The sequence below is a fragment of the Chrysemys picta genome, unplaced genomic scaffold (assembly GCF_011386835.1).
Source record: "Chrysemys picta bellii isolate R12L10 unplaced genomic scaffold, ASM1138683v2 scaf1273, whole genome shotgun sequence".
In the NCBI taxonomy this organism is placed as follows: domain Eukaryota; kingdom Metazoa; phylum Chordata; order Testudines; family Emydidae; genus Chrysemys; species Chrysemys picta.
The window spans coordinates 7,066-18,193 of NW_027053980.1; the positions used below are offsets into that span (position 1 = coordinate 7,066).

At 42.2% G+C, this 11,128-nt stretch overlaps 1 long non-coding RNA gene across 1 annotated transcript; it reads left to right on the forward strand.

Annotated features, from left to right (window-relative positions):
* Window positions 1-274: 274 nt before the first annotated feature.
* LOC135979833 (uncharacterized) lies at window positions 275-8,132 on the forward strand. The gene is made up of 3 exons (XR_010597078.1): window positions 275-634; window positions 2,347-2,424; window positions 5,480-8,132. It is a non-coding gene; the product is annotated as an uncharacterized LOC135979833 (long non-coding RNA).
* The last annotated feature ends 2,996 nt before the right edge of the window (window positions 8,133-11,128 follow it).

The window sequence follows — 11,128 nt, forward strand, 5'->3', positions numbered from 1 at the left end:
AAAGCACTTGTAAAAATAGAAATAACTCAATATATTAGATGCCAGAAAATCCATCTCAGCTTGTCATCCTGGCCATGTTTGGAAAATGCCATGGTCGCAAAATTGCACATGAAAAATCTTCCTAGACAGTTAATAAATTCTCACTTTAAAGTTCTGCAATTACTGCATATATCTCCCATACCAAAAATGAGAAGCAGTGGTTAATAGTAATGTCTTATACTGTCCTTGCTCCAAGGAGTAAGATTCAAAATTACTTTTACATTTACAGATTCAGGGACAGATTTTCAACACCCAGCAGTTCCCTCTGAGAAGAATAGGAGTGCTGGGGCTTGAGATCTTTTGCAAATCTGGTCCTTTAATTTCATTTCTAATGATTTCACTAAATATTTGAAAGAAAATACATTTTTAAAAAATCTGAATGAGTCTGACTCTGAAAGTTTTAGCCAAACTCAATTTTGTTTTTTTAAAAACTCTTATTAACGCACCGTTTTTGTTTTGTTAATTTTGCTACTATCACAGAGGGAAGTGTCTGCAAGGATAGTCCAAGTAGTAACAGCTGAAGCTGTAGCAGTCCTGAAAGGTGAACAGGAAAAAGAAGCCCAGCACAAAGATCAGCCTGGACCATTACCTTTAGGTAAAACAAGGCATTTGCAAGAGTGGGGAAGGTATCTCTGTGTGTGCAGCTGTATATAAATATAATTATTAATATCAGGTCACAATATATAATGCATGTAGATCACAAAGGTGGTGCTGATATTCATGGATAAATTGTAGAACCCTGGGATAAATTTTGTAACCAGATAATAAATAAAATGTCATATTTCCCCAATTTATCATGCACCTTTGACTGCCTCGCTGACCCTATCCTCACTAGTCCATCTCCCACCAGGTCTGCATTACATTCTCTGAGCAACTTCGACCGTTATTGTTATTATTGTGTTTATTATGATAGTGGCTCGTTAACTGAGGTGCAATTTTGCCCGAAAGTCCCTAATTCAGCAAAAATACTTAACACAGGCTTGACTTTAAGCATTTGCTTAAGTCCTATCGAGATCTATGGAATTTAAGCGCACACTTAACTCCTTTGCTGAGTTGGGCCTAAGTGAGGGCAGAACTAATTACACAGCCTGGGTGTTGAGACATTCTTCAACATACTCTGAGAAACAACGTATATGTTTGCAATGATTTCTGTTACAGCGCCTGTAGGTACGAAAGTACATCTGTGAGTTATTTAAATGTGGTTGTATGATCTGCATTGGGATCAAAAAGCCAGTCTCAAGAGGAAGTATTCGAGGCACTAGGTCTGGTCCAATATCCATTGAAGTCAATGAAAGTCTTTCCATTGATTTCATTGGTCTGGGGATCACACCCTAAATCATAAATTGAGACCTAGTTGCTTGCTGGAATCATTTGCAGCCCAGGAAATACTATGGCATAAAGTTTAAAAAACCTGATAGATCCCAGTACTAACTCTGAAGAAATTCTCAAAACTATTTCTGTGAAATCAGATGAAGAATCTGAGTATACCTGAGAGATACCTTGTTTAGGGCTTAATCTTGCTGCTACTGAAACCATTGACAAAACTTCCTCTGACTTCAGTGGGAACAGGATAAGACCCTTAATTGGGAATTAATCTAAAACCTTAGATTAGGCTTCAATATAGTGCCTTCCTCTGATGAAATACCATGATCAGGTGGCTGACAGAAGTTCCCCATTGACTTGTTTTCCTTCCTTGGTGATGCTTCCAGCTGGTACCTTTCATACTTTGACAAGGAACGTTTGCATATATTATGCAGCTAGCCCTGAACCCAGCAGAAACAAAAAAAAAAAAATACCCAGGTTGTAATAATGTAAGAACCCAGCAAAGTGCTGTTTGTCCAGCTACCCAAAGGTAAACTAAGCTTGGGATTGGGTGCCTATTTATCCCTTTTCCATATGATCGAACTGAATCTTTAAAATCTCACTGATTTAAATATGTTGCCATCCTAGGTTTGTGAATGAAGCTTTTTCAAAATCATGAATGAACAATAGTATTGATCTGGCTAACAGATGGGACACAAACACAAAGGACTGATACTTTTTTATTTTATTTTATTTAATTTTGTTATACCCTGGGACCAGACTCTTGAACGTAAGGCAGGGCACCTGAAAGGAAATGTTTTCCTTTCATTATAGGTTTAAAATAATACATTGAAACAGGGAGTATATCTGAAAATCTATTAGGCACAACCTCCATTTAAGTATTCTCCGAATAGGCCAGAATTGCAGCTTGTACTCGGCATCTAATGGTTTCACAGGAATTAATTGCTGTATCTCATTTTCTCATTTGCATTGTTCAATCTCTAGCAGTTGAAGAATCAGCTAATCTGCCTCCTTCCCCACCTCCATCACCAGCCTCAGACCAGACTGGAACACTGGCAGAAGGTAAGGGTCCCCTGGACATTTCAGAGTATATCTATCGAGGAAGGGAACAAATGCTCGTACGAAGAGGTGGGGGAAGTAGTAAATGGAAATACTTCCTGCTAGCTTCAGCTTAAAGAGTAAGCATTCCCCAGCAATGCAGTGCCATCTGCAAAGTGACCGTAACACACAAATGAGATATATACATATACACAGGGATAATTGGAAGTAAGCAAAAATAAATACACAGACATATATATATATATATGAACAATAATTATTAATAGATATTACAAGCCAAGATGTCTAAATAGTGAGACTTCCCAAGTGTGAGCCTAGAACGTGGTGTTAAATATTGATTACTACAGTCTGTTAAGATGTGTTTAGTTGGAAATTAACCAGCATTAATGTTGTTTCACAATCCAAGTCCATACAAGCAAGGAGATTCAGAGTTTGATTATTCTTTCTGCTTTCCAGCTTTAATTCACATGTCTGTGCCTTGGTGTATATGGGGATTCTGTACCAGGGTGCCAAAGTGAAATTCTACTCTTAAAGCAAATTATACTTTCTGATCCACACAGTAGTACTCAACGTCTGAGATGACATTCACATTTTCCATATCTGGATGATTGGCTGAATTCAGACAGCTGAGCCACATGGTAAACTATGAAAAATCTCTCTGCGTATCAGTTTTTAGAAACATCAATCTATTCAAAATCAGCAAAAATATATTTTCCCAAGTATAGATTTTGCTCTATCCAGATGATTGACACCACAGAAAAAACCTGCCACAAACTTCTGAGCCACATGTTAGCTTGCACATATGTGACATTACTAAGCAGACTTCATCTATGTGCATTAAAGGCTGGCTAAAGTCAATGTATCACACTGCAAAACATCAAATAAGCATGCCAGTTCTACTCTGGGCTCCCAGTCTGTCAGTACCGAACAGGTGGTCAAACCCGCTGGTACCCTTCTCCACACTACTGCCTACAAAGACATTGATCACAGCTGCATCAGGAACAGGGTGCAGTGCATACCTGGACCACCTCCATATACAAGGACCTGCATCCCAAAAGGGCATGAGGCTACACATAAAACCTTCTTGTCATGACCTGCTCCTTCCTGGGCACACACCATATTTATCAGGGTCTGTGGATCATTAGTGCAGCCATTTAACCTCCCTAGTCTTCTCGGGATACGTGTCTATTTTGGCTGCTTATCCTAATTCTGTTTTCGAGGGCCTTGCAACTCCCTTCCAAAACCCACCAACTGACTACACTTTCAACTGCTTGGTTTGATAAACAGTAAATTTATTTAACCTGACTAGACATAACAATGGTCAGTAACCTTTCTAGTTCTTGCACTGAAAGGGACATTCTATGCTTTAGAGAACCTAGTGGAGCTTCCTCTCCTCACAAAAGCCACCCAAAGAATCTTCTCTCCCTCTCCCCAGGAGTCAACTGCTGTTCCTTCAAATTAACCCGCCGCCACCGAATTACAAGCTGTCATGGCTGACCCTTCACACAATATTCCGTAAAGATAAGGTGGTTGTTGAGACCTCATCCCAAATTTATTTCTGAACTTGTCACACTTATTTGAACCAATCTACCTGTCTTCATTCCAAAACCCCATTCCTCTCCAGTGGAGAAGAAATTCCCCCACTTTAGATGTTTGTTTTTAGGCCTGTGATAGGACAGAGCCCTTCAGACACTTCCTGTCTTTTGTTGTTGTTGTTGTTTTGGTTGTTGCCATTTCTCGTGCTTCTAAGGGACAAGTAGTTTCCGAGATAATATCTGAACCTAAGTGGATTACAGTGCATTTCAGGCTGCTATCGCATGGCTGGTATCAAAGCTTATTCCACTAAAGTGTGCTTTAGAAACATCCACATACCTGAATTTTGTAAGGCAGTTAGTGGCAAGCAGGACTCCTCAATCCCATCTTCCAAATGGGCCTCTGCTCATCAGTCATTTAGAATTGGAGATGCATCTTAGCTGACATCTTGAAGAACCACAGTTACTATAAGGTAAGTAACCATTCTGTCTTCTAGTGCAGGCAATGCCATCTCCCATATCCTCCACTGTCTGAAGGGAACTGGAAGTTTTGAGAAAAGCAGTTGGTTCAAGCTAGATCCAATAAGATGGTGACGTTATCGAAAACTCTTTGGAATGGGCAGCTTTTCATTTTCATTTTAAGAGAGGGCCTCTCACCACTGGGGATCAAAATGGTGCTTACTGCATGCATCAGTGCTCCTAGATACATTTGCTACATAGCAACAATTGCCATAAACAACTTCTAATATCTAAATAGTAAATAACTGAATATTCAGACCATGCTAGACATATTTTTAATGTTAGCATTATCAGTAGTAAATATCCTATTAAAGATAAACAGGGTGAATTAAATACACTTATGAGATAACTGCTTCACCATTGGGGTAGGTGTGTAAATTCACTTGTAATGAAAGACTGTTGTATACGGAGTCATATTTTTCTAAAGTAATGTGCAGTGTTGAAAGGATAATTTACTTTAGATAAGAAGTGAGAACTAGTACATATTCTGTTCCGTAGATTGTGCTCTAAACACAAGCACGAAGACTTAAGTGAACTACTTATATAACAAAGGTAGCCCTTTTGTGTGTGTGAATTATTCAGATTTTTCTTTTATGAATTGGTTCATTATTTACAATTATCTGACAGATGGTTTGAGCATGTTTCATCCTGTGGATTAATCTCAAGTATTTGCTGCTTCAAGGATTTGTTACCTAATTTTCTGTCCGTTCTGTCTGGTCATCTGTTTCTGCTCCCTGACTAGATTCTCATGGGTATTTGCAACCTTTCTCTTCCTGTGAACACTCTAGGAACAAAAATGTACTTGTACTGCAAACGCCATTAAAGCAGATTTTCTGTCTATTTGAACCAATGCTTATTCATGCTCATTTTTTATCATTAACCCAGCTCTAGTGAAGCAAGTCTTATTCCCATTATTGTGGCATAATGAATTCTAATCTAAACAGAGTAATCTTTGAGCTGTGTGCACTATCATGGACCTAACTCTTCATGCTTCTGTTTTGCTGCAGGGAATGTACAAATACCTTGAGAGGTGTTTTTCAGACTTCAGGCAGAGAGGCTTCGTTGTTGGATATGACACGCGAGGTCAGGTGACCAGCAGCTGCAGCAGTAAGAGGTATGAGGATTGATTCCATTTGAAAGACTAGAATTTTAAGTGTGGCTTATAATGGTTCTCTTCATATGGGGAATTTTATCAGGAATTTAGTGTATTCTCTATTTATATTTCTGTAGTGCCTAAGAGTCCTAGTTATGGACCCCTAGTGCTAGGCGCTGTACAGACCCATAACAAAGACAGTCCTTGTCCCAAAAGAGTATACCATGTAAATGCACAAGCACTCTAAACAGCAAGACAGTCACATGATGTAGAAATCACTATATGTGTGTGAGACTTAAGTGTGAAAGGAAACTTAAAATACTAAGCCCTTAACTTGAATACATCAAAAAACTGCACGACTGGTTATCAGTGTTTTGAGTATTGAGTTTTATTGCAAAACTGTAGTTCTAACTCTGTCAAACTACACATCTGATTTAAACTTTCACGTGGAAAAGGAGTAATTCCTCCTTCAACCCTATGTAACTATTGTGATACCTCTTGTAGCATCATACACTGATTTGTCTTGGCAGTATGCAGGCATTAATACAGTCACACAAATGAGGAGTCTTTTCTAATTTCATGCTTAAAAAAAATCCAAACTTCTACAAATATAAAGGTGCTTAATGCTGCTGATTTTACTAAAATAGCTCAGCCAGGCTGGTAGACTACTTTAAAAAAACTGATTTAGTATCCTTGCCTTTTTTTTAACTTGGGTAATATATGGTTTGAAATGCAGAGAGAGAATTCCTGTAACATCATTAATTCTCACTTGATCATATTACTGGGACTCTTGCTTTTCAGTATGTTACAGTACACTTACTATTACACTATCGTGTGATTAAAAAATTAAATTACACTTCACTGTCAAAAAAGTGAACAAAGTAAACATGGTATGTTTGGATCCTTAATTTTCATAGCCTGTTTGTTCACTTACAATGAGCCCCCTCCCATCATTTTTAATGATCAAAGTGCAAATAATTTTCTGGTTATAAATACCTGTGAAGTTGTTGTTGTTGTTTCAAAGACAAGAAACTGTTTGATGAAATTGAACTAAAGTTCCCGCTAGCCCTAATGCAAGGATTATTTTAAAGTAAGTTCTGTCTGTCTGGCAGTAAGGCTAATGACTGTGTGAATTTCTGTAGCTGTTTTTAGACTGATTGGAATAAGGGAGATTGCTGGCTTATTGAAGTTTATTTTGGGAGTAGTATATTGATCTACTTTATCGGAATCATCTGAAACTGCTGAACAGCATTAAAAACCACCAACCTCTGTTAGTTACCAAGATCTATTTTTACCCCTCGAAAGGCTTTTGTTGTAGGAATTTGGCGTTTTTGAAACATGTACCGTGGAGCCTAGATTTGTGCTTCTGTGATCAGATATGGTTCTCAAACAACCGGAGGCTTTGAACCTTTGTATGTCTTTTGACTGTGATGTTGATTGCAAGGCGCTTTACAAGCAAATAAAATGACAAAACACTGCTTCAAAGAGTTTACAATCTAATTATAGGCATGTCGCAGTTAGTGAAAAGATCAAACAGTGGACGGAAGTGGGAGACCAGTGAAGTGAGGGTTACAATAATGTCATATGACTATTTAGGTTTGTTATGTGGACTTATTGATGGTTTCATTATGTGTTATATTCATGTTACATTTTGGATTCAAAGCTGAATATATGAATAGGGATGATTTAATGAATGTTGTACGTATGTTATAATACACACATGAATGAGATTAAAGAGGGAATTAGAAATCAACATACATGGAAAACACCTTATCCATTCCAAGATGATGTAAATTATGTATGCTTTTTATCACAACTCTTCCACAACATGAAGAAAAATGAAACCAAACTTCCCAGTGACATTAAATTCTTGAGCAAATGCAAGAAACAAAACATCATCCCCAGAGGAGTCACCATCTATAACCCTCTGATCCTTACATACAACTTCAAATATGCTGAACAGCTCTGCAGAAGGACTTCAGAAAAAACTGAGGAACCATCTCCTGTACCTCACATCTCCAGAAGGAACTACCTCAAACAAGAAATCATTACATGCTTTCCACACACTGGAAGGATGACCAAGGAAACCTGCCTGGAGATCATGCAAGAAACCCAAAATATCAAAAAACCTGATGACAGCCATCCAACACAAAAACAAAAAGGGGAAACCAACTACAACAACTCCACAACCCACAGAACACCATCTCCGAGAGAAACCAGGACTCACTGCATGGATGCTAAGCGACACCCTATCATCATCAACTTATCAAGAAAACCCCTAACTAGAACCACATTCTGTGTACTCGCCAAGGGACTGATCATCTGCTCCATCACAGAACCTGAGACCATACTCACGTGGAGAACTAGAAGAATTCTTTCACAACAAAGACTACATCACCCACAACTACCACGTCCCCACTGATAGTCATAAGAAAAAAGAAACATTTGACTGGACTCCTCACAGAGAATGAAACCACACACTTGATCATTACGTTGATTGCTTCAGGAAAAAAATTGACTGAAATCGTTAACATCACATCCACCACAATCTCTCCACTGCTGAGAGGATAGCTATACAATCCATGAAATCCAACCACAAGATAGTGATCAAGCCAGTAGATAAGAGGTGCTATTGTAGTTCTCAACCTCAATGACCTACATCAACAAGGCCAACCGACAACTCTGACATCACCTATTATAAAGAAATCAAAGAAGATTGCACACTACTATTCACCCAGGAGTTTAAGGATGTCATCAAATCCTTCCTTCCCCAAACCACTCCAAGAGAATCTCTACAGCCTCACCGTTCGTGAACCCTTTCCACTCCAGGGACCTATTACATGCTTCCCAAGATACACAAATAAGGAAAACCAGGCAGATCCATCTTATCTGGCTACAACACTCTTACTGAAGGAATATCAGGACTCACAAAAAACATCCTCAAACAGTTCACCACACAAAGGGCCGGTTTTATCCAGGACATGCCAACTTCCACCAGAAGCTCCATAACATTAACAGCCTCCTTCACAACACTGTCCGTGTCACCGTGGATGTCACCTCCTATCCATCAACATTTGTACCCTGATTGCATTGCTGCCTGCCTCAAATATCTTTAAGACCAATGAACAACTCTCAGATATCCACCTCAAACACATTGTAAGTGAGGATGAAATGGATAAGTTTGGCAATCATTTTACATTCAACAGACATAGACTTCTGGCAGGGAGGCTGGCTCATCTCATCAAAAGAGCTTTAAACTAGGAATTTGGGGGAGACGGTTGGGAGATGTCCAGTTAATCTCCACACCAGATTATAACATTGAGAGGGAGGACGATGAGATAAGAACGGATATAGCCGGGGGGAAGAGATTGGACATAAGGGGGGGGGGGGGATGGATACTAGACTAATAGGTCATACTAGCAGTACAGTGTCCATACCAAATGGGATAACAAATGTGAGAGAGGCCAAACGGCATAAATTAAGATGTTTATACACCAATGCAAGAAGCCTAGGTAACAAAATGGAGGAATTGGAGCTCCTGGTCCGAGAAACGAAACCGGATATCGTGGGAATAACTGAAACATGGTGGAATGGTAGTCATGACTGGAGTACAGGTATGGAAGGGTATGTGCTGTTTAGGAAAGACCGGAACAAAGGTAAAGGTGGGAGAGTAGCATTGTATGTCAATAATGAGGTAAACTGTAAAGAAATAAGTGATGGAATGGATAAGACGGAGTCTGTCTGGGCAATACTCACATTGGGTAAAAGAACTACTAGAGCCTCCCCTGGGATAGTGCTTGGCGTGTGCTATAGACCACCGGGATCTAGCCTGGATATGGACAGAGAACTCTTTAATGTTTTTAGGGAAGTAAATACTAATAGGAACTGTGTAATCATGGGAGACCGGCGTGTGGCTGCGGGGCCGCAAGCTCTGCGCCGTGGGTGAGCGCCGGGCCGGGATCCGGGAGGAGGCGGGGGGTTGGGAGAAGTGCGGGGTTCGGGAGGTCCCGGGGCAGGAAGGGAGTGAGGGGAACATGGGGGGTACAGGGGGCTCGGGGTCCCTGGGGAGGAGGCAAGAAGAGGGGTGCAGGGGAAATGGGGGCAGGAGAGAGGTGGGGGTTGGGGTATGTTGGGGGCTCAGGGTCCCTGGGGAGGAGGCAGGAAGAGGGGTGCAGGGGAAATGGGGGTAGCAGTTGGGCGATGTGGGGGCTCAGGGGGTCCCTGAGGAGAAGGCAGGAGGGGTGAGGAGGTCATGGGGGGCAGCAGAGAGGTAGAGGATCAGGGGACAAGTGGAGACTTGGGGAGCTCCTGGGAAGTTGGCAGGAGATGGGGCTGAGCGGCCTTGAGTGAATTAAGAGTAGTTTCAGGTTTTGCACCTGCCCAAGTGCCCCACCAGTGTTCGTGGTTTTATGATCACAAGCCCTGATGCTGCAATGAACCGCACAGACTCCAGTGGGGCTCAGCACGGATACAGGGATCCACCCATGGGGTTTTCAGTGCAGGATCAAGGCCATGCTTTTCTGCTTCGCCTGGTCTGTTCTAATGCAAGGGTCTCAAACTCAAATGACCACGAGGGCCACATGAGGACTAGTACATTGGCCCGAGGGCCACATTTACTGACACCTCCCCCCCGCTGCCCTAGGCCCCGCTCCCACTCCACCCCTTCCACGAGGCCCCGCCCCTGCCCTGCCTCTTCCCACCCCTTCCCTGCCCCCATTCCAACCCCTTCCCTGAAATCCCCACCCCAGCTCTGCCCCCTCCCTGCCCCCAGGGGTGTGGCGGTGGCTCAGGGCAGGGAGTTGGGGTGTGGGTGCAGGAGGGGTGCGGCAGGGGATCAGGGTGAAGGGTGAGGCAGGGAGCTCAGGGCAGGGGGTTCAGCTGCAGGAGGGGTTCAGGGGGTGGGCTCCGGCCTGACACGCACCGGGGGCAGGGCAGGTTCCCTGCCTGCCTGCCTTCCTGCCCTGCCCCCGCGTCGCTCCGGGAAGCGGATGGAACTTGGGGAAGGAGGGGCGCAGGGGTGTGTGTGGCTGTTGCTTCGGGCACCGCCCCCAGCAGCTCCCATTGGCCGCAGTTCCCCATTCGTGGCCAGTGCATGTTGGGCCGGAGCCGCTCTAGGTAAACGCTGGGGGAGAGTGGGGAGGACCGCGAGGAGCTCGCGGGCCGCAGAAAATAACCCCACGGGCCGCGTGTTTGAGACCCCTGCTCTAATGAGTCTTACTGGCATTGCTGTGTTGGTTTGGGATGTGATTTTTACTAACGTAGATATGCCAGTAAAGCGGTAGTGTAGACACAGTTATAACGGTGTTTATACTGGTATCGTTTATCCTGGTCAGGGAAATCCAATAAGCACTTTTATACCAATATAAATATGTCCACACTAGAGGTTTTTAACAGTATAGACCTGATCTACCCTTAAAATTTTTGCCAGTGTAGCTACGTTATCAAGCGTGGAAAAAATCACACCCCATAACTGACCTGATGGTGTTGGCAAAAGCACAAGTGTAGATGCAGTTATACAAGCAAAACCATGCTTTTGCTGATATCGTTTATTTCATTTAGGGAA